We start from the raw sequence: 26,186 nt of genomic DNA on the forward strand, positions 1-26,186 counted from the left end.
AAAACCTTATTTAAACCATGCATCTCAAAGCAGGGTACACTAGCTTGCAGAGATATATAATGTTTAGTATCATGTTATATCGCTACAGAAGGCTTTCAGTGGTCTTTTTAGATCCCCAACTGTCACTTTGAAAATGCTGTTTATCACAGTTCTCAATATTAGCTTTTGCTGTATATTATTAAGATACAATAAGTTGTACATGCAGCCTACACATATGCAGTACCATACATGTCAGATTGACAAATTCTTAAAATGAAACTTATTACATAATGGAAACCATGTGCAGTGCAGTTTGCATAATGGTGATCTATTTATACACCCAACCAGCTAGTATCGGATCATAGCAACATGTTACCACATGTATGCATTTAAGTGTTTTGTCACACAGTACAGTTCTAACATCATACAAGGGAGTTTTATTTTTTCCATAACAACTCTGATCATAATAGCCTGTTCGTGCAGGGAGTTGTAATGGAACAACTCCTTGGTTTGTGCTATGGACATGAGAACTATCTAGTGCCTGTTGAACATTAGTCTTGTGCATTTTCATGTTACTTACTAACACCAAATTACTGCACACAGATGGTCATTTTTAAAAGTATGAAAACTGAATACAATCAAGAGCTTTTATTTGGACATGATACCCAATATGAAACTACTTTAGTTGCACATACTGTATGTATGCTGGTTTTTATCATGAATGATTTTTACAGGAGCCATGATTTTTTTTTTTTTTTTATGAAGTAGGTCTGGTTTCCCTTGGCAGTATAACCTGATTGAAATTTAACCTCTGTGATTGCACTAATATGTGAGACCATTGATCAACCTAATTACTAGCTTTTAATGATGAAGACACTGATAACAATTTCATAACTCATTAGTGTGAACACAATGCAAGGTTCTATGAGGTACTGTTTATTTCCTTAAAATGCATAGCTGGTGGTTTTTCAATATACTCTAATCCTTTCAAATATGTTACATTGAATCTTTACACTTTTCCATTGATATATCACACACTGTGTTTTTTTGTTATGGGACTCCGTAAAACTGGATCAAACCTAGCAATTTTGGACAAGGAATTTGCTCTTTTTGCAAAAACAAAAAACAAAGTGCTCAAGTGACTGTACAGTAGGTCACCCTGTGAAGGCATTGTGGGACTTTGAGGAATACTTTTGATCAAGCTATTATTTCAGCACTATTAAAACTACCCACATCATAACGTTAATATCAAATGCCTAAATTACTTAGCCATGATTGCGTTGTTATTCTAAAATGAATACTCAAGTTTACCTTCAGCCATGATTCATCCCATAAGTGCAGGGGGAAAAAACTCATGTTACAGTACAAAAAATTGTTGTACACTGCTACACTGAGGCCCTGTGTGACTTAGTTCTCTGAATCAGAACCAATGACACACCACTACTACTGTACGCACAGGGCTAAGTGATGCACACTAACACATATAGATAATATTGTGGGGATGAATATTGTACAGAGACGGCAAACATTTTCAAATTTTTTACTTTTGTAACTCGTTTATGGAATCTGTCAGGCCCTTTCTTTTACTGTAGTGTTCCGTTTGCTTGTGTATCTGTTTTTGTGGAGTTGTGACTTTCTGACTGCCTTATTTCATGTCAGAGAGATTGAGACATACCCAAAGATTTATATTTCGTGAAATGGTTCAAAATTGCATCGCAGGAATGCAAGTTCTTTCATACCCCTAAATTGACACATCTGTCGATGAGCTTACTGTAGTGAAGGCCTAGTTAACATCCATTATCTTTGGATGCTGTTTGCTATGCTCTGAGCCTCTAACTTCAGAAAGGTCAGGTCCCAGATATTAGTGGTATTATATTGAGGTAATTTTGGTTATTTTTAGGGAGTAAGATTTCCAAATGCCCCAAAAACATGCACAAAAACAATTTGATCAGCATATACCTGAAATGGATTCAAACTCATGAAATATTTAACTCTGCTTGGCTGCAAAAAGTTATGGTTGCCTGCTGTATAGTTGATAGCTACAGTAGTAGTAGGCTAGTATATAGTAATAGTAGTACTAGTAGGCCTAGGCCTAGTAATATTTGGAGGTGCGTCAATTATTAAGCCTTTACTTTAAAAGATCTGGAAGATCACCAGGCTGCAAAATGTGTAGGTTGACCAGTCTGTTACAAGTATATACTTTAATTTACAGTATGTATCACATTTATATTCCGAGTATCAGCAACGGCAGTAGCAGGCAGCTGTGATTTACCATAGCCAATAATACTGATAGGTCCAATTTAGGGCTAACGTTAGGCCTAGGCTAGTCTACTCTAACTCTAACCATGGTCTTAATTTATTTGTGTTCAGCATGAAGGTATTTACTCTAAATGTTATTAATATATCCGGAACACTTTTAAGGAATTTACTTACAATGCATATACTCCACCAAAGTTCTAAAAGCCAACTTCAAATGGGCAACGTTTACGGTAACCTGCGGCACTTTCCTTTGTAGACTACATGGCTAGGCCCACATAAAGTAACGTTGAATGTAGGCTATTGGGATAGCAACGATACGATCCGTTCGACTGCCCTGCCACCGAACACAGAAAGAACTGCTTATGTGTGGGGGCGTTGTTTCGTTACGTGTAAATTTGCCAGTTAAAATAGAAACTCTTATTTTCTTAAATATCCCAAATTAATGGAAAAAAAAGTACAATTACGAAGATTTCAGTGTAATTAGAGGAACCTTTAAGTTTCGGAACTATATATAGCCGCATTTGGTCAAAATCGAGGTGTAAAGTTGGGATCAACATATATACCATGTTTGTAATTCTGTTATATACCCTTCGGAATTACCTCCACTTTTGAGGGGAAATTTTACCCTTTAAATGAACGATTTTTTTTTGTAACTTCGGAATTGAAAAGTTTATGAGGTTTTCTCTTAACTCGAAATAATCATTCTTCAAAGGAAGTGAAATTGATTGAACAAGAAGACCCTGGTGTCAGGTAAACCTATCCCCGAGGTAAACCTAAGTCCCAGCTATCATGCGTTGAAGTAAACCAAAATACCAATGTATATATATATATATATATATATATATATATATATATATATATATATATATATATATATATATATATATATATATATATATATATATATATATATATATATATATATATGAATCCTATAGTGGGTAATGAAGCACGATGGCTGTTACCTGTATGGGCGCACTATAAAGTATATACAGCACGTGTGTATATGTCAAAACACTATCATGCCTTATACATATTAGCTATGAAGACCAGTCGTCTTGTACGGGATAGATTAATTAGTGCACGTTAAAAACAATTGATATTTAAAATTACGTAATTGTCTATGGTAGACATAGGAGAAAATAAAATAGAAAGGTTACACAAGAAAGTTTAAGGAAAGAATAAACAGCAGGATACTCCTTAATTTTTACCTCCCCCTTTCACAGACCCCCCCCCCCTCTCCTCCACATGCACATAAACACGCGCAAACACAACACATCCAGGCAAATTTCAATTAAAACAGAACAAAAGTCTAACCAACCTTCTTCCATCGATCGGATTAAAGATCAAGATGACGGGCATTACTCGGCCAAAAAACAGAAAAAAAACAGAATAAAAAGGAAATCAACAAAAGTATATTTATGAACTTAACCGAAGCTATGTATATAAGACTCAGTCAATTAAAGTAATCTACTTATGTTTTAAGTATAGATATAATATAAAAATAACCATTTTTACCTGCAGGATTTTCATTTAGGGTCACACTGGCGTCCAGGTTTATAGCTCCATGCTAGGAAACAGGAATGGGCTAAACTTATCTTACATTTTAACGACATGGAATTGTTTCAACTATTCTTAACCATATATTATGTATCAACATTGTTAATATTGAGGAAAACAATAAGTACTGAATATCAAAATGAAAGAAAAGATCCCGGTACTTGGTGAATGGCAGTAAATATTTATTTACTATTTCATTTTCAGCCTTGGTAGGATTTTTCTCTTAACTTATTTACCCCAGGCTATGAATGAGCTAGGTATCACCTGGAAGGAGGATTTATCTCATGTGGTTTTCTAGTCCAGAATTTCACAAGAAATAAGAATATCTTGGGTAAAAAGTCCAAACTTTGGACGCAAAGAGGGGTTCTATTTTTTTGGGGGGGGGGTCCATTTATTAACGAAAAAATACCAGAGGTTACATTTACACACAAATAGGATAAAATCTGGTTTTCTAGACCATAATTTCATAAGGAATTAGAGTATCTTGGGTTAAAACATCCGATTCTGATATATTCATGACGTAGACGGCTGTATATGACTTATGATATCAATGTCACCAGCCCTGTTTAATTGTTGCATTTACACAATAACATTCTATAATACTACCACTAATGACGTCATAGTACTCATCTCATCATTAAAAACACTTATGTACCCTCAGTCTGTTATTTATTTACTTATGGTGTACCTTTGCCATTCCTTGAACCAACCTTGGATTTAAAGGAGTTTGTTTGAACAATGCAATAAAAAAAAAAGTCCAATTTAAATGTGTTATCAACACTGTATGATGGCCACAGCATAGTAGAGTAGTTTAATATCATTGTGGTATAACAAGTGTGTGTTACATTACACAGTATGTACTGTAACCATTATACATGGTATTGTAACATAATGTAGTGTTAGCCATACCTTGTACACACATAGCCATACCTTTTACATTCATTCTTTTTAATTCTTCTGAGATTTTCTCTGGTCTGATAGATGTAGGTGGTGTGCAGTTAGTAAACCTGTGATATAAAAATAAATATATCAAATGATCTTATGGTTTTCTTGAAAAACTAACAACCAGCTGACCTTACTATAGCCAGGTAACATAATTATAATCAGAGAATACATAACTGTATTGTTTCAACAAAATGCAAAAATTTGCAATTAAAATAACAGAGTTTTATTGAATCCACTTTATGGAAATATATTTTGCCTCCGTGAGTTTTCAAAAATTCTAAATATGCAACCTAACTTACATACTTAAGGAAATGTAGTAAAGTAAGTTAATGCCTTCTTTTTTGTGTGTGTTAAAAAAAAACTGATTTTTTGTTTAATTCATTCTTCATCTATTTTAATTTCGCCTGAAATAATAGTGAAGTATTTGAATTAATTTCAAATATTGATAATTACCCTCCCCCACTCTCAAAAATTAAATTATTAAACATAAACGTTCCTTCTTGTCCTACATGGCAGTGAATGTGTTTAACGTTAAGGTAAACTTTGTCAAATAGACATGTTAGGTGCAGCACCTACCGTTAATGTATACGGCTATATGACAACATGCTTACAAGAAAATGTGAGGTAAAGAGAAAAAAATCTTTAAATTTGCATCTGTTGTACAATCATTTTCGCCCTACCGCCAAGTTACATTGTACATGATATACACGTCAGCATATGCTATGAATATTGGAAAGTAATTTCAATAATTCCGTATTTTGTCCTAATATACAATTATAACGATTTTGGATTACAACGATGGCTGGTAGTTTAACTTACAGCTATTTCAGATTCCTGTAACATTTTTTTTTCACACAGATTACATCAAACTTACTTTTTTTTTTTCCTTCCATTTATTTCAACTATACATTAATATACATTAATATACAAGTATACAAATAACGTATCCATTCAAAATAGCAAATGTTAAATAACAATGAAAATGAGCTACACAAGGCAGTATAATAACGAAATAAGTATGATAAGAACAATTATAAAAATAACCACAACAAGAATCCAAGACTTACTAGAAAATATTACAACGAATAACAGCAAAATATAACAATTGAGGTTGCGGAAATTGAGAAAAATTTGAGGTTTTTATTAATGAGGAGAAAGCATCCTTGAGTTCCTCGAAATTAATTTTATTCTTATTATTATTTTTGTTGTGACGAAAAATATAGTTCTCCACCTTTAATGCAAACGTGAACTTATGAATAAATTCATTACAACTTAAGGTCTTGTTTTGACGCTTGGTACTGAAAATATAGAACTTAAGATGAAGAATGAGAAAATTAAAAGGGTGACGTTTCTTTAATAAAAACCCGAAGAAGAAATCCTTTTTTGTGAAACTTCATCAAACTTCCTATCATCTCCAGCCATAGTGTCCCTCTATGATGGTATATTTGATAATATTTGTTGTATATTACCTGTTGTTGGTTCCTTTCATTACAGGGTAACAATTTAGCATAATTTCATAAACATGTTGTAATTATCCCACACTTTCTTCTCCTCATATTCATGCTATCTTGTAAGTCACTTACCAAAGTGTCCTGAATTTCTTAGACGACAGTACATAGTTCAATAATCATACGGTGTCTTCCTCAGTAAGTTCTGGTTTATCACTTCCTGCATTCACCAATAACTTCTCCATTGATGAGAGGCTTGGTAGAGCAATACCAGATCGGAGGATGATGGTATTGTTGTCAACCTTACTGAAAGACCACTCCAGCCTTAGGTCATATATCGGGATCTAAAGAGAGATGGATAAAACATGAACTGTAGTTAAGCTGCATGAAGTCATTGACGGTAAATATTAGTGTACGTACTTACCGCTATGAACAGAATATTAGCTTTTATACAAATTAAAAGAAAAACAATACTAAAGCCTCTGGTCCCTCCTCAAAAAAAAAAGAACTCGATTCATTGCATTAATTTTTTTTTTTGAATTTGAGGTGCCCTGTTTTTTAGAGTGCCAATCTGTTATGTAAACTACTTCACTTTTTTGTTAAATATGAATATAGAAAATTAAATGAATAATTGTGCGCTTTGTTCTTATTCTGGAAGTTGTGGTATGGAAATCCTTGGTAAATTAACAGTTGTCGGGACGTTTCCATGTGGTGTGGTTAGACACGAATCCCACTATCCTTGAATTTATGCACCCCTATCCAACCCCCTCCCCCGAGAATTAAAAACAAAGAAAATCATAAATCATATCATAGTATTAGTTACAGTCTTTAACGGTTTGGTTGAATGGTCATATTAATGGATTATCAATGAATTGAGTTGGACGGGTAACATGTAATTCAGTCATAAATTTACTTATAGTGACACAGCAAGCAGATTTCATAATATAACATACACGAACCGTACATTATACTGCAATATGCTAAAAGTGCAAAAGTGACGAATTTTAAACAATCCAAAATATATTACCAATCATCATAACATTGTACTTATATTAAGACTACATTATATTGCATCAGTATTATGCATAAGTAAAGGTATTTCTAATTTATTATAGTGGGTTTTTGGTGAGATTGTAGCTGATATCATAGAACTGAGATACATAAGGAAATTCGTCAAGAATACAAAAAAAAGGATTATAATAAATCATAAAAATAATAACGAATGAGTGTCCTCGATAATACTTACGTTATGACTTGATGCTATCTGTAGCAGCTGTACGGTAGACCTTTGTAGTAACTTGCTGCCATTGATTGCGATGAAAACCCTCTTAGACCAGAGCTCTGTTACAGTCTTCCTGATCTCCTCAATGTCTCCATTTTGTTCCAAAATGCAGAGGATTGCAAACTTATCACAATCCTCTCTCTTCTTCAAATATTTGATGATGTGAAGAGCAGCTGTAAGGCTTAGTCCACATGCGAATCGAAAGTCATACTGGAGGCCAAATGGATCCATGTTACCCAGAGTTTGTTCTAATTCAGCTGAATTCTTCACACTAGCAGCGATATCCGCGACTCTAAATGATGCAAACCCCTCACAGAATAGTTTATGGTAGAAGTTTACTTCAATCTTGGTATTAATGTTATCACCAGGAGTTTCTCCATCGGGAATATGAACGACCTTTTCCTCTACTAAAATACCAACACGGATATAGTGATCATAAAACGCTTGACCAACTCGTTTACAGAACGCATCTTTCCCCCACACAATATGTTGATTCTCTCTATTGAGACCTTCAAATGCTATTATATCAAGTTACCTTCTGCTGCCTTGTTTCTGGTGTGACTGTGAAAACATTACATCATGTAGATGGAAAACTCCGTGACATACTTAAATTTCTGAAAGTCCCTCCTTTCATCAGTCATGTGAGCGAATGTAACGAAGAATAGAGGAACTTGGCAGAGATCGTCAAGAATAGGGTTTCCTTTCAAACCTTGTTTAATATTATCAATAGCCTTTTCATTTTCGTCTCCAGTGATGGCTTTGCGAATGTACTGATCACGCGCAGTTCCATCAAAACCTTTCAACTTGACTCTTTTGGTTTCTGATTTGTCAAAGTCTTTTGGTAGATACCTGGTAGATACCTACGTCACTTCCTGTGGTTTGATCTCTTTCAGGATACTCGTCATAGCCATCCAGGAGAACTTTAACTCTCTGGCAGCCTTCCAGAATAGCTGTAATGTCAGATTGTTCACGGGGCTCGTTTGGTAATAGAAACATTTTGATCGCCCTGTAAATGGACTTTGCTTTACCCAGCTGTCTCAGTCGTAGAATAATTAACACATCTGCATCAAAGAAAGGGATTCCTTTACACCGTTAAACCAGCCATAGGCTAACTGAAGGGTAAGTGTTGATTTACCGTACCCTGGTTCACCCTCTATAATTCGACGTACTGATTTAATACGCGGATCAGTGAACATATGATTATATGACGCCAAACGTTCCCATGTTTCGTCGGTGGAGATGAAACCCTCAAAGCTGCCCTCAACAAATACTTTATCTACACAGTAGAGTGTATCTTTGATATAAGGGATCGGTTGAACTGCGTCATATCGTTCCTTGTACGTAGACTTCAGTTCTGTGAGAAAGATTTCTTTCTTTTCTGAATATAATGAAATTAAAAAGTAAACAATGAAATCAATATTAACGTAAGGTATAAACTACGTTCAATTCAACAAGCCTTCATAGGAAAATGTGATTTGCTTTGCAGTTGAAAAACCATACCCCCGTCCCTCATTGACACGTATGCAATTATTAAAGTATATACAATTATTACTGAAATTAGAAAATTTGCAAAATTTAAAGACTTCAATACACATTTAAGGAATTAAGGCCACTGTTGAATACAAGTTTATGCTATTGATTTTAAAATGACCTATCAGTAAGGTCATTCGTTTTCAATTTGTCTTGTTAGAATAACTGCATCAGAGCGAGAATATACGGACCTTCCAAAGTCAGTGCTTGTTGGGTTGATGGCTCAGCTCTTACAGGAGTTGACTGGTTCGATCTGGTAAGCTGACGGGAAATATTTCTTGCCTGTCGTCTGATCCGATCCATACTTCCGTTGTTCTAGTCACCTCGGAGCTATTAAAGGATTCTCGCTCGCATGATGTTTCTTTTAGCATGTAATTAAAACAGCGGCGTTTACACGCCCATAGCCTTTGCACACCTTGTGCACTGTGAACTACCTGTTAACGATGACAAATAAGTATTATAACCATATTAGAAGTGAAAGAACAAACGTTAACTAAAATAGGGTCTACTCCGTGTGCATATATACAGTACCGTATACATCAACCTATCGAAATATGCATCAGATCGCTGTCACTCGAAGAAAGGAAGCGTCCTTTTTTCGAGGCGCTGGAACATGAGAGAAGCTTGCAAAATAAAGAAGAAGAAAATGGGGTCAACAAGCAAAAAAGCTTGTAAACCAGACCACTAGATAACGTGTAGTAGTGGAATATACAAACGTTGCCCTTTTATCTTATAACTAATCATTTTTTGTGAAGATTGACGATGAGATTGCCATATGTTTGAATCGTGTAGTATACAACGTTTCAGTGCTGACATAATATGAACTATGTAACTACGTCGATGTGCAAAACGCTGCCCTAAATGTTTTCCCACATGACTAATTGTTTTTGATGATACTGTGATATTCAACTTAATCAGTGTGAGACGGTAATATTCAATAAAAGATATACATGCTGTCATACGACTGGCTTGGTATTGACGCGATTTATATTTGGTATCAAACAGACTATGATTTAAACAAAAAAATAATTATCTAAGGGCTTTGGAGCAAACACCAAACGACTCAAGTTATCAACTCTCAGCGCCAGTCTCCTTACATCGAGAATGTAGCCATCTGATTATGACGATGTTACGTCAAATGTATAACGCGAGTCTTTTTGCAGAGGAATAGATTTTAGCCAAAAAGGCGACCCCTCTATCCTATGGAACGCGAAAAGGACCACAACATATGATAATGTTAATGATGATCTAATTTTATACGTTCATGTACTAAAAAACTTACGATCATGTACTGAACATATACGATGATGTACTAAAACACTAAGATGTACATCAAACATAAAGGATGATGTTATAAAAAGATGTACATCAAAACATGCGAAGATGTACTAAAAACGTAAGATGTACATCAAAACATATACGATCATGTACTGAAAACTTGAGATGATGATGAAAAAGCGCAAGTTACAATAAAGTGGCGAATGAATATCCGTTATTGTCGTTTGAATACGCGTATGAATATCCATATATAAGGAATATAGGACTATCAAATTTGATACCGAAGCCCCGCCCCTAATGGTTCTTAATGAGTAATTTACACTGAAATGCATACTCGTATGCATACGCCACATATGAATATACATACGCGTATGCAGACGCCACATCTTTTGAACATAAGATTATAAGTACATGATCGTATTTGTTTTGATGTACATCGTACGTTTGTAGTACATGGTCGTATATGTTTAGAACATGATCGTATACTTTAAGTACATGATCGTATATGTTTGGTACATGATCGTAAATTTTTAGTACATGATCGTGTATTTTTAGTACATGATCATAAGTTTTCAGTACACGATCGTATAAAATTAGATCATCATTTACATCATCATATGTTTTGGTCCTTTTCGCGTTCCATACTATCCAGCCAGAGCAAGGAAGCTAGGTACTGTACACGTCTTAGAATAATACTTAATTATAGATGACTAGCAACTAAGTCGCATGCAGGCTATATTCAGATGTTGCTGTAATTAATTAATGTACAGCAAGAGTTTGTTGTTTTAGCTGACTCACTTATACATACACACGTTGTTGGCATTAAACAGACTATGTTTCTAATTTAAGTTTTAAGAAAAGAAAAATAGATAGAGCCTGTGCAAGAACACCACCAATTTTATTAATCAACCTTTAGTCCACTTACATTGATATTTTGACCGTGAAATCTTCAGGGCGTGATGTCAAACTTGTATCACGATTCCTTCGCAAAGGGAATATAGTTTAGCCAAAACGGCGTAGCTTATAATATTGACTATGAGTGACATATTTGTCCATAGCATGTTGTTATAATCAATGGTCTATTTCAGGTATGTTAATAAGCCAGTTCATAGTTTGTAATGCACGTGTATGCATAATGTTCGTCTGATCAGCTGTGGGGGTATACTTTGGCAGATACAACACAAATATCAGTACAAATAGTACAGTAAGGTAGCAATGATGTCAGGCAACGTAAGTTGGTTAATTGCTTTGTTCACATTAATGGCTAGGGATATGGTAAACTGTGTATCATAATGAAAAGCAAGCTTTACCACATATAACTAAATATGTCAGAACGATTAGAAAATGAAGTTTTGGCTAAGTTTGAACTACGTCTGTTAAATTCTTATATTGTATATAGCTACTGGAGTTTCGTGAATGATATGATATGTCAGTTAGATAAATATATAGAACATGTTTTAGATATCAACATCCAGTGACTGATAGTCGTAAGTCATTACGTTATTTACTCTACAGTTATATAATTTACTTACTAGCCAAGGTCTGGGAGTAGCATCTGCTATTTATCTTATCCTTAGATGCAAACCCTAAGATCCATTTGAAAAGGGTTATCATGAAAACATTCATATTCTACAGTGAACATAGCCTCATACCGCGGTTCCTTTCGCAGATAATATAAGTAATTATTTGTAAGGCTGTTGTAAATATGTAATCCTAACCAATAGTTCAATTAATGTTCATTATTTATCATGTATTCTGTACTCTATAACCAAGGATAACTCACTGTGGTAAACTTATTAGTAACGTTCCTTGTGATTCGATTTTGCCATTTGTGTGATACATTAATGAGTACCATCCCCTTCTATCATTATAGTTCTCTGCTAGTCAGATTATAGTGTTTTACCAAGATCGACAATAGGCTACCGGCATTTGTGTTATAATCGTCTATGCCAAAGACTACATGCAACGAGGATATTTAGTATGCAATTTACCCTCCAATCCCATTGCAAGTTCCATCAATGAGTCAGACAAATATTAATCTGTTTCAAATAATGCCAGCCATTTTGTCGTCATTTCTTTTTTTATTTTAATGTTGAATGAAAACGACGATCACCAAATGCGTCAAAATGACACGTCTTAAGCCGTTTTACGGAACAAAAACTCAAAACAAGCGGACAGAAGGATGAAATGGAATGGATTATATTGCAGGTACAGTCAGTATCGTGCTACACAGCTACCACTCTGAGCAGAATACGTCCCTTTAACCTGTGACCTGTATAGTGCAACGTGTTCCTTAAAAACTCGGAGCTGGCTCATTGTGACAGTTTTCCCTTTAAATGTATATTGCAAAGCGCATGCGTGCATTTTTAATTGCCATGAAATGTTCGTTAAAATATAACTTTTGTTGTTATCAGACGGAGCCTTTCTAATTGTTGTCAGTCAATTACACACAACAACATAACTTTCAAGGTGTATTAAAAGTGTATTACATAATTGACTGTATTACAAATAAAATTAACACAGATAAAGAACGAGAAATACATGTACAAGATGAATTGTTGTCTAACAGCTGTGATTGACTCTTTCACACTGCATAAGACTACTGAAAAACAACAATGTTAAGCACACTTAATAGCCATTGCTGTAAGAAATCCTACTATGAACATTATATTAATGTAAATGCTACTATGACCACTATATTAACGTAAGAAATATATATATATATATATATATATATATATATATATATATATATATATATATATATATATATATTTATAGGTCAATAAGATATAATGGTTTCAATGTTGTTGTTTTTTAAGACTACACACTGCCAGTCTGATATCACGAAACTTACCGATAGCGTGGAATTCATTTGTCTGTAATATATGTTAATTACTTCACAAAGGAGCGAAATGTAACGTTTCTTATACACAACATATAAGTACACCATATATCTGCAACCGAATGATTATTTCGAATACTCTGCAACTGACGAAGGACGCGGTCTGGTACAATATATGTAGAGAAACTAGTATTTATCCAAGCACGTTATTCATATTTACTTAATCTCTTCGCGATGGTTGACGGGATTCCTGGCACAAAGTCCGATCATGTTACTTATTTATTTGCGTGTGTATAATTTATAAGCTGTCTATTTGCATACAGTATACGTTGATATCTGAGTTGTAAAAGAGTATATTGCACGCTAGCATAATAGTCTGGTTAAGTGCTAAAGGTAAAACCATTTTGTGCTTACCCTATATAACAAGACTCAGTATATAATGTTAAGCACATAACGGAGTGAACAGTTACCAGATTCTGAAAGTCATTTAAAAAAAAAAAAATTCTAATATTCAAAGTTATGTAAAAAAAAAGATAAAAAAAAGATAAACACACCAGAACAATGCCCACTTCATGGCCGGTTTCGTCCTTTTGAGACTCATTAGACAAGATTCAAACTCTGCACCTCACACGTCACAGACCGATTTTATTTTACATGGGCGTAAAGTCAATGTCACAGTGTATGATTGCCCGTGACTTTTATTTACGTAAATTATTATTTTTGAGAACAGTATAACTGCATATTTACACCAATAAAACTTACAAACTTTTACATGGGAGAGACGATCAAACATTTATCGTAGTAACAGTAAGTGTAACACACGGTATAGTGCGAGTGTTTCACATTATGATTTGCTGGACGTGACACATCTATACTATATGAATTAAAGTAAAATGTTGATAGTCATAGTCATAATACAAAGTCCATAGTTTAATATACCTACCGTTAAGTATATATATATATCTTACCGGGTATTTTAGAATATGCATTTACAATACAATTAATGGTAAACGTCAACTGTTAAAATGACGATGCATTGGCCTGTTGAGTGAGACCTTACATTTGCAAAGTTACTTTTGTAAGATTTAAATATGCATCGTCTTTAACAGAAACTAGTTTTCTTCATGTCCATGTTCGATTCTCTACGAAGAAAATTTGTAAGAAGATCACCAAGTGAGATGAACACCTTTTACTTAACACAATAAAATAATTCCGTATATATTTATACCAATACATATTGGTAACATGGAGTGTATCATTAACAAATCATGGAGTAAATAGCTATAATGAATTTACACATTTACACATGAATTGTTGCTAGTATATTGAGGAAAAATCACCGTGTGAAATTGCTTTTGGGAGAGTTGATTTAGGCGTACTGTTAAAAACCAATGTTACATAAATCTCACGTAGTTTCGGCGTATTGCTAAGAATAAATGTTATAACTTGAATCCCACAAAGTATAGGTTATTATACCTATGTATAATCCGCATGGACTAAAAGGTGTGGTGTAAAAAGTCCAGATGAAACAAATTCTCCCACCCCATCTCTCGTTGAAGATGGGAGATTCCCCTTTCACCCCCATTTCTCTTTGTGCACGCTACTACTTTGAATGACACGTGATGCATACACGTGACCTAGCCAAGCGTAAATGGCGGGATTGGCTGTTAGAGCGAGATATACAGTTATGTTAGTCTCGTAGTCTATGTCCACAAATCAAGGTCCATATTTACATTTTATTTTGACTGCAGTGATGCATAACTAGGTAACCACATTATGGCGAAATAGACACGTCCTATAAGCAGTCTAATGAAAGTATACGATGAACATGCGTAAGTCAATGCCTATAACAGTGTTTCTGTTCAATACGACTAGACTGGATAATATTAAAGGACAGAGATCTGTATGGTCATTGTTGCTAGTAATAATATGCTAGTACCAATGTGCGTTATGGATTTAAATCTGAATCGTCACAATGGGCCGATTTCTTCTATAGCCTGTGAAATGACATTATAAATACGTATAAAAGTATCGCATAGTTCGCCCCCGTTCTGGCATAGTGACAAAATTTGGGTTTTGAGAAACGCACTGTAAAGATTTTCACATTTTGACTTTAGTATAGCGTAATTAAAAAAGGATCTTTTTTACCGAAAGTTGTCAATATTTCAAATATAACAAACAAAACTTTGAGTTCTCATATTTGTTGCTGATCGAAAAATTTCTTACAAAATAGTAATTTTAGTGTAAACATATTCGTCGTTATGTCATGTCACATTTCAGTTAATTTTAGACATTCGTCAAGCATTCGTCACTATGCTAGAACTAAATTTTGAAGTTTCGACCTGTCACAGACTTTATCCGTCACTTTTGTGTGTAGTATCTAGGGTACACCGTGAATGTTCACTGTCCACGGGGAAAGGAAGGGAAAGGAATATGATGAAATGTGAACACATGCAGCTGCAAAAAGAATAGTTCCAGTGGCGTAATCTGTTAAGTCAGAACTCGTATAAAGCACACAGACTACGAAAAATTGGGTGAAATTCTTCATTTTCAAGTTAGTGTATTACGTAAAATGTCTCTGACAATAGTTTCTAAGTATTTTTCAAACGCTTTGGGAAGCTTTTCTACTATAGGCATACTATCCCCTTAAACGGAATGTGAAATTTTTGCTACGCTCACAGGCACATTCATAATCTCCAACCCAACCTGGTGTGAATCCTAAGTTTTAGAGAGGTAAAAAACTGTGCCATTGTCCAAGTGTTTCCAAGTTGTACTGTAGTATGTTGTTCCGTCTTTTTATTTCCTTCCAGTATACATATAAAATTTATAGAGAGGAGGCATATAATACCTCAACAAGAAGAATAACTCATATAAAAGTTTTTTTTTTTTTTTTTTTTTTTTTTTTTTTTAAGATGATAGGATACCGAAAAGTTCAAGAATAACTAATGTAAATGGGGAGAAAATGTCAAGATGATAGGATAAACAAAATACATTCATTTCTGTCAAACCTGAAGGTTGCTATACAAATTTTCTAGTAATTCGGTCTAAACGCCCCACCCCCTCCCCTCGTCCTTTTAGCAAATTAATTACTTAAGTATAAACTATGCTAGTACCTTCCAAAGTTTCATGTAAAAGTACTTTGTGGAGGACTTTCATTTGCTGTACTCTGTGGGCTACCCTGTGGTTACAAACGTAAGCCAGGCCGACCGCATTTACGGTGGATTGACAATTTAACTAAATGGTCCGGCCGTTCTGCAGCCCAGCTTCTCGAAGATGGCAGGCACCGGATTAACATTATAAAAGGTTACAAACCTAAGATTGTTTCTAAACTTCGGGGAGGTCAACGGGCCAATTTGGCTTATGACTATTGATTGATTGATTGATTGAGTGTACATGTTTAATTCTCTTCAGGAAGACACTATGTAAAAAAACAGGCAAAACTTGAGAAACAAAGACGACAAATAATAAGAAAGCTAATAACAAATGCGTAAGAAATACAAATGAACAGATACGGTCTTATCACTCTTGACGTCGAAAAGAAAACAAAGTGTGACTTGAAACTAATAAATAGAGTAGAACATAATTAGCGAAAAAAATCAGTGCGCTTTGAAATAAAAACAAATAAAATGTCGGACTTATTAATAAGATTTTAAATTTCCTATCAATATTAAGAGCGTTATTATTAATCGGAATAAATTTGAAAAATAAAACATTTTTAATGATTTTGGGGAAATTTGAATTTTACCCTACTGTAGCGTTTTATCTCATCTTAATCTTGACAATGGTATTTCATGCATAAAAAGTACGCCATTTAGGCATCGAGATAAAGTCCCATTTTGCGTTTCATACGATTAACTTGTCTTACTGTTGTACGCCATACAGTAAGTCACATGTGTAGCTGTCATCTTTTAACTACTTCCGATCTATTTATTTGACTAAAATTGGAACAAACAAACCCATTGTTATCAATATTTCCCCCAACTGTGCTAGGAAGACACATGAATGTCATTTTTGCCAAAACATCAACCGCAATCTCAACAGTATGGTCCCCAAACGTCGACCCCACCCTTAATACTATGGTTCTAAAACTTCAACTGCGCTGTCATCAGTATGCTGCCCAAACGTCGACCCCACCCTCGATACTGTGGTGCCCAAACGTCGACCTCACCCTCAACAGTATGGTGCCTAATCATCCATCCCACCCTCAACAGTATGGTACCCAAACGTTGGCCCAACACTCAACATTATGGTGCCTAATTGTCCATCCCACCCTCAACAATATAGTGCCCAAATGTCCACCCCACCCTCAACAGTGTGGTGCACAAATGTCCATCCGACCCTCAACAGTATGGTGCCTAAACGATGACACCCTCAACACTATGGTTCTCAAACGACAACCCCACTCTCAACACCCTGGTGCCAAACGTCAACACGGCCCTCAGCAATATCTCCTTGGACGCTCCTCAATATAAGTAAATGAGTATATGATAAGTCAGAACCATTCCTTTTGCGAAGCTGCAGCTGTATTTATGCCCGATGGATAATGTACTACATTTTTTGGGGTAATTTAGATCTAGCTCCTGCAAGCAGGAACTCGCGAAGAAGCCTCATTGTCTTATCTAAGCCGCAAGCTGACCGAAGTCAGTCTCTTACATTCATATTAAACGTCCATAATCATAAATTGTAAATTGTTAACAACTCTGTAACTGGACGACATACATTAATCTGTGAGTGATTCGAGCCGGGGATCTTATGATTGAATGGCATCGGTGTTAACCACTGAGCTAACACTCTAGAAGTTTAATATTTAATATTCATTGAAAGCATCATCGTCACTCTGATTTTGTTCGTCATTCTCCAACGACCACAAAGGCTTTTAATTATCAAACTATAGGAATGTTCTTATATGATTCACTGAATAAAGATTTACCCTCAGATATTCATGTTTTGTCTTCACAATTTTGCAGAACATGCTACATTTTCCATGTTATAATTAGTCGCATGAAAGACAAAAGTTATTCTCTGAGTCAATAAGGCATGTTACTGATACGAGTTAGCCCGACACTCTCTCTAAGTCAACCAGGCATTGTACTGCATGAGTCAGCCCGAATCTCTTTCTAAGTCAACAATGCAAGGTACTGGACGACTCAGTTCGAATCTCTCTCTAAGTCTGCAACACGTATTCGTTGAAAAATTAAAATATTGGTAGATAATTAAAATGCTACAAGATGTTATTAATGTCTGTCATTGGTTTATAAGTTGAACTTTCTAGCTCAGTTAACATGGTTAATCGGTTTATTTATGAGTTTTTGATTTATCAAATTTGAACTCTAAATTGCCAAGAATCAAATATTAGTTCAAAATATTCAAGAATCAAATATCACAATACACTTGCTAACTAACTTCTCACGAAGTAGGAGTGAAACTTAAGAAGCATGGCAGGTGAAGCAATTTGCGGTAGCAGTAATTTTGCTGGAGGTCGAACCATTTTACACTGTGAGCAAACATCTTTGCTTGTTTTTCCTCCCAAATTCAGTGTACAAGCAGTTATTTGTTAACTTTTGTTAAAAAAGGAAATGCTACAGTACATGCTAAGAATAAGCCTTACATTTAATTTTAATAAAAGGCAAAATTAGGGCAAATTAACACAAAAAAATATTTAATAAAAAAATATTTTTTTTCATTTACTCTGATCATTTAAGATGAAATATAAGATTACTTAGTCATTAATTAGTGATCATAATTAATAATGAAAAATATTTCTCTAAGTTTCATGGAACTAATCCCCTTGTCTCATCACTTCACCATTCAGCCTGTAAGTCATGGTGGTATGGGAGGACGATTTTCAAGAAGTTGCGAGTGGAACGTTGTTTTAATCTATACCCTTGTTGGAGGAGTTGGCCATCTGGTTCCTGATGGTTAAAGGGATTGTAAAAAGTGTCTCTAATGTACTTATGTTAAGTATTTTACCTAGTCAGAGGATGCTCCTCAATGCTGCATACTCTGTATACAGACTAATTACTACAGGTTTTAACTGAAATAAATCGGTGCACTTAGGCAACTTGGAAGGTCTTCTATTAAAGGTTGTCATTCCGGCCACCCCCCCCCCAATAGTGCTTTAAGACATCAATGCTTGAAAATGTGTAAGTTGACTAGTTTCTTTCTGGGGGGTGTGACATTGCACTGGATTAATATTCTTGCTTATGTCCATGCAGATGTTTATCACAAGGACCACATTACCAAGAATATTTTGTTAAGTCAATTAATCTACCCCATTAATGCGTCATTTGTGGCATGTTCTTCATGCATGCATTTAACCTGTTAATCATAGGTTGGGCATAGCCTTCTGTGCTGGTTTCTGTTAGGAAATGCCATTTGTCAAGTGTCAGGTATGTTAATGTGTCAGACTGTTTCCGTATGGTAATCGATTTGTTGAAGCTGAAATAATGCATTGTTTTTGCACAGGCTTTGTTCTGGTACACACCGACTTCTTTTGTAATTGAAACTGTGCTATTTTGCGGGTTGGGTTGGTTTTCCAGAAATTTTCTTACTAATGGGTTCTTTTACAGCAGACTTATATTTAAGCTTTGCCCTCAAGACACTATTACTATTTTTACTATTATGAATGGTAATATCTTTAAAAATAGTGAATCTGATGTATTAATTAAACAGAGATACTTTAAATTAGAATACCTTGATGCCAAGTTTGTTGAGCATGAAAAGGTATTAGTTCAAACTCACACTAAATGAAAAATGAATTACTCTGGTCAATTTATCAAAATAAAAGCAGTGCAGACTAAAAGATAAGGACAACTGTGAAAAATTGAAAATGTTCTTTTCCTAACATATTTACAGTTCCTTTACTTGACACATCTGAAGTTCTAGAGGAGGATAGGTAGTTATGAGAGATAAATTTGTTCTTTACTTTCTGTATAGTATTCTTCCAGCTCATTGAGCTGGGACGTCAACTTAAGCAAAATTCAAATAAAAGAATATTGCCGATAAAAGAAATTTCTGTTGGAAATTGCTATTGCTGAGGCAGTTGTTTTGGAGGAATATCTTCGCAGGATGAATCCATTGCTGATTTGGAGGGAAACAGTATATAAAGTTATGTATAATTTATCTTTCAACTACCCAATCGCCTTTAATTTCTGTCTGAAAGACAGCGACTCGGTATTTGTTGTCATTAGAAGGTACGTTCCACAGATGAGCTAACCCTTCATTCTGGTATTGGTACCCAAACCTTTTGAAAGTTCTGTTTTTGGTCCCAGAAATATTGGAAGAGTATTATTTGTAGTCCCACATATTCCACAAATTTAGTTCGAAACAAGTTTTATCTGGTCCCACAAATGATGTCTCTCAGGTGTGTTGTTTTGGTCCCACAATTTGGTCTGGTCCCACAATTGATGTTTCTCAGGTGTGTGGTCACAAACGTGTGTTTTTAAGGTCCAACACATGAGGTGTACATTCTGGTTCCACAAATCAGGTCCAACAATTGTTGATGCAAAATGTACCAAGTTACTGGTCTTAATATTATTGTGGAGGTGAGTATGCGTGAAGGTATGTGAGCGTTTATTTTAAACATGTTAAGCCTTTCGCAGCATCCTTTTATAGACCCTTTACAATTTGCATACAATTCTGGTTGCAGCTGTGAAGAAACCATCCTTGGGATCATTGACAGGATATACTCTCACTTATAACATTATGGTTATTCTGCACGGGTAATGTTTTTCGATTTTTCCTCTGCCTTTAATACTATTCAACCCCATAATTAAGTATTTAAACTCTTAAAAATGGACATCCCCGATGGTTTAATTAAATGGATTATGACGTATGTTACCAACCGTACACAGTTTGTGAAACTTAGTCCCACATGCCGTTCAGATAATATTATGCCCAATACAGGAACCCCTCAAGGGACTGTCCTGGCTCCTTTTCTTTTCTCAGTATACACGTCTGATTGCAGATCTCTGTCGGAGAGGTGCCCTCTCATCAAGTTTGCCGATGATACCACCATGGCTGGACTCATTCATGAAAATGATGATAGGGCATACCTCCACCAAATGCAATCATTCGTGGACTAGTGTGACTCTAACTTTTTAACAATTAACTGTCTCTAAAACAAAAGAAATGGTCATCGACTTTAGACATAATGTTATTCCACCACCGCCTGTAATTATCAAAGAGAATGAGGTATAACGTGTGTCTACCTATAAATATCTGGGAGTGGTTTTCAACGATAAATTGACTTGGACGGATCATGTTGACGTCCTGGTTAGAAAGTTGAATTGGAGATCATATTATCTGTGAAAAAGTCATTTCCAGAACGGAAATTTGAGATATGTTCTATAATGCTACCATCTGTGGAGTTTGGAGTTACTGCCTCATTTGTTGGAGAGGTAACGTTAGTAAGACAAAAAGGGATCGCGTTGACATCATTAAAAAAAAATGAAATATTTGTAGGGGGGTTTCAGTCTGCTGCTGATTTTTTCTACCAGTGTCTCCTACAATCCAAGCGCAACTCCGTTTGGCACGACTGTAGTCACCCATTTCATGTTCAACTCCATGATAGATTATTGGATAGGGGCATTGGTAGACTAAGACATCTTCAACTGAAAACTGATCGGCACTGCAATTCACGTATCCCTCGTGCTATAAAACTGTACAGCAGCAATTTGAGTCGTTAGGTGGTTGACTAAGTGTCGGATCGATAGGCTCTCTGTCTTTAACTATTTAGCTTGATCTTACCTTCTTAAGTTATTACTTGTAAATATGAATATAGTTTTATATACATTTTTGTATTTCTTATAATGTGCAAGTATCGAAATTTCCGATTTTATGGAGCAATAAATTGAACTTAGTTACTTACTTACTTACTAATTTACGTACATTAAAATTAAAAATGGTAAGCGTCATCGTGATACAATTTTTAAAATGACAATGTGCACTGGCCAGTTGAGAGAGACCTTACATTTGCAAAGTTATTTAAGAAAGATTTACATATGCAATAGTCATAAACAGAAATGAGTAAAATAAAGATGAACTTAATAACACTTTTCTATTTTTTTAGACCGCACGATTTATGTTTGTTAACATACATCCTCTATTTCATGCAACTAAAGAGGGGGGGGGGGGGGGTGATCATATTCCTTTAGCTAAAGTAACGACGAGATTGGAGTCGGTGCTTTAAGTTTGGTAAGGGTAAAGGTAAATGAAGGGCTTTAAAGAGAAGGGGTTTTTCAATGAGGTCGTTGAAGTGAGCACCCATTATAGGAACGCCTGGATAGGAACCCTAGACAAAGAACATGACAAGGTAATACTTCAGCAAAGGGTGCTTTCTGTGGCATAGTTAGACAATACAATTGATTTTAAGCAGGGTTGTGCTAATAAATATTCTTGAATAATGTGTCAATGTTAGAAAAGTGGAGCAAGGAATTTTACTTACCAAACTTATTCATCTGACCGACGGTACATATATTTCTAGAGTCCATATAACTATGTTTTGGTTTGTTTATTGTGAAACTGGCACTTTCTTACCAGTTGTCATAATCAACACAGTACTGGATAATCCCATTGTGTGTATAACTATAACTTTCACATATGAACTGAAAATTGACCTATACCCCTACCTATACAACATTGCCAACCCTCCATCCACACCAAACAGTGGCTATCATGGAGGTGGACGAGACACACAAATTGATAGCAATATGTGGAGTTCATGGATTGGGTCGAGGGGGGACTGCCTAAAGCTTTGCGATATGGTGGGCAAATCCCGGGCAAGGGTGGGAGGTGGCGACCCCATCGGAAAGCAATTTCTAACACTAATCGCTGATAATGCTAAAAGGAAATAATTAAGCACTTTTAAGAAACCAGTCAATGAACTATTTGTGAATTAGTTACTCATAATTTGATGCAGTCAAGGTTCCCTGTTCGCATGCTGGCATCAAAGCTAAGTTTGCAGTGTACATCATATTGGAATTTGTTTGAATATGATTAAATATTAAAACAGTGCTAAACTTTAAATCACTAGCGCAATAACCTGACATGGTATATGTGTCACATAGTCAGCTGAAAACAAATGTCAGAACAAAATAAACGTAGTATATATCTGTTTAAAGCGCGCATTGTATGTCTTTCCATGTTTTAAAACTTGGAAGCGAAGCAGTTCACGACATGCCAAGTTGTTTCATAGTTAATTTATTGTCTCCACAAATCAAATGAATTAACAAGTCCTTTATTTTAAAGAGTGAAAAATAGAAAGAAAAAAACATAACCTGGATCGGAGTCAATGCCTCGAGTCAACGAGACTTTTAATTGAGCAACAAATACAATCACAGGTCATTCTGTGCCATGAAATACCATATTGTCACATACTGAAACATAGTAAGCCGTTCAAGATAAAGGTAAGATCATGGGGCGTAGCTATAGCTCCTTCGTAGATCTATTCTTATTTATAAGTTTTCGCCACAAATATGTCACATTCCACACGACAGGGCAATATCATTTATCTGGTGTAGAGGCTGACGAAAAGAATTATCACATAATTTTACTATCAAAGAATATACGTTTGCACATCTCCCTTTTAATAGTTAAGCAGGAAATAATAGGAATATATACTGTTTTAGATAGTGAATTGTCTTTATACTTTTTTCCACCCTTATAGTCTCGTTTCCATTCCAATTAGGAAACACAATCGTTAAATGGATTGACGTTTGGCATATAATATAAAATTTGTTATCATAGATGGACTGGAACAATTAAAGAAGGAAAAGATAAATAAAACACAGGAATGATTAAAGAAAACGAGTTTTACTCTTTTTATGACCACACTTAGTCTCTTTTTTTCAGACTTCTTCCACTCCGATATCTTGCAAAGATAATGTGGGATTCCTTTATTGATCGTCTGAGAAATCATCAAAATGTCAATTCAATCGAAATGTAACCGTACAAATATCAGTCTAACTTGTATGCGTAGAAAGCAGGAGCAAACTTATTCAACAGATACAAAATGTGATTTAATAATATGTTAATAATAATAAAATAAATGTTAATAATATGTGTACATTTTCACCGCTTAATGAATGCGATTATAATGTTATTAAAATGTTAACTCTCGTTAATTTTATGATTCCTGAAACTTACTTGGATTCCAAAATGAAGTTGATAATTTATCACTTAGAAGCTAAATGATATGAAATGTAACGGTAAATATATATTTTTTTTCCATTTCTTTACAGGAAGCCAATTTTAAGTTAAATCAAAGCTTAACATGAAAGAAAACAATAATATCGAACAGAAACAAATCACCACCTATAGCTTAAATGACGAATCTATTCTGAGATATTTTACCAAATGGATTATGTTTGATTATGTCTTTTTATCAAATTGTAACGTCTTATTCATTTTAAAATTAAAGCAAATACTTGTTTATTGTCTGATTCTAATGCATTCTTTACTTATTGTTATAACTAAAGCTTTATTTCTCTTCATGAAGACACTTTGCAGAAACGGAAAAACTTAATAAGCAAATACGAGCAATGATAAGAAAACTAATGAAAATACGTAATAATTAAAAAGGAAGATATCAGGTCTTATCTCTTTAACATGCATGGCTTGTTCTATAGCTGACGTATCACTATGAACAAAATTTTTATTAATTTAATAAAGTTATTTAATATTATTTATAAGAACATTCTGTTTGATTCAAATGAATATACCAGGCACTTTACCACATCTAATATCATAACAATTTAATCATATCATGGTTATGTAACTTTATAAATATTTAAATATTTGATACTTCTACTGACAGCAGAGCTAATGGTTTGTCTGCTAGACTAGTATTCCAGTCACTTTGTGTGATGAGACATAGATGTTTAAAGTATGGCACATCAAACTATGGCAGTAGTTTACCAAAGCCAATTGGGCTGGTAGCATTTGTTTTTAAATGCCTAGGACTACAATATATATTTAATACCATGCTATTCCCACCTGGGATGATAGCAATATATTTGAACATGAAAAGAAACTTGAAAAACAATATTACGGTTAAGTAATAGGAGAAAGGTTATGACAGAGTTATCACCTTAAGAGCAAACAAAATGTAAATTAAAAGGAAAAACAAATTATACAAATTGAGCTTCAAGGAAGAATTGAGTACATTACATAAATTTTGCAGTAATTATGCGAGTTTACTGTCGAATGAAATAAGTGGGTAGGAATTCTTTTTTTATTCAAACAATGAAGTACCAGTTATACAAACGAGTAGGAACCGAAGCAAAGGAACCCGTTGCCAAGTCTTCTTCACTTTGATCAGTGGAGGCAGGAGTGTTACTGGCACCACATATTCAACTTAAGGATTCCATGAGCTTCATTTCTGTCACGCTTAAATTTAAGCCCTGCTCCATTTGAACTCTAAGTGTCTGTTTTAACGGAAGGACCCCAAACCCTACATGAACAACGGGTTAACTATCACAGAGACACTACCTTTTCTTAGATTCACGTCCTCCCATAAAGGTGCTCGACCTTTCTTATAATATCCAAGGAAAGCTTAGAAATATGCTATTGTGATATTGTAGCAAATTTCATATAATATGTGAAAAAAAATCCTGCATTTATTCGAAATCTCTTTCTTGTTACATAATGAAAATAGAACATAACATAATGCAAATATAATGATATTGCAAAAATTGATTCCTAGCTTTATTTCATTATTTAGTTCTCCTCGCATATAACTAAGCTGAATATATGTGATTGGTCACATACCGAGTAGTGTAACACTTAATCATCATTCAGTAATCGTGCTGTAAATGTTTCTTCTGATTATACAGTCTTTGCGAACAGCTTCATATTGGCGTGCGTGAATATTGGAGTGAGCAGGGGTCCATGCATCCTCCTCTACCGTCATTTGATGGGAATTGGTTCAGTCGTGGGCAAGTTTACATTCATTCTAGGAAAATTAGTTTTAGTTAGTTACACACCCTTCCAACCTCACGCACATATTCGAGATGATTTATTAGCAACGCTTTGCACCAAGACCTTGCTACAGACGTAATTT

General features: G+C 34.8%; 2 protein-coding genes across 3 annotated transcripts in view; both read right to left on the minus strand.

Annotated features, from left to right (window-relative positions):
• The window catches only part of LOC139982313 (uncharacterized), a 156,335-nt gene extending 148,335 nt beyond the window's left edge, over positions 1-8,000 (minus strand). The window contains exon 1 of the mRNA XM_071995027.1: positions 7,710-8,000. The gene's annotated coding sequence lies outside the window, so the exon portion shown is untranslated. The remainder of the gene's footprint in view (positions 1-7,709) is intronic.
• Positions 1-26,186, minus strand: part of LOC139982302 (uncharacterized) — a 150,758-nt gene that overhangs the window by 25,946 nt on the left and 98,626 nt on the right. The window lies entirely within an intron of this gene.

This window comes from Apostichopus japonicus, chromosome 16 (assembly GCF_037975245.1).
Source record: "Apostichopus japonicus isolate 1M-3 chromosome 16, ASM3797524v1, whole genome shotgun sequence".
NCBI lineage: Eukaryota > Metazoa > Echinodermata > Holothuroidea > Aspidochirotida > Stichopodidae > Apostichopus > Apostichopus japonicus.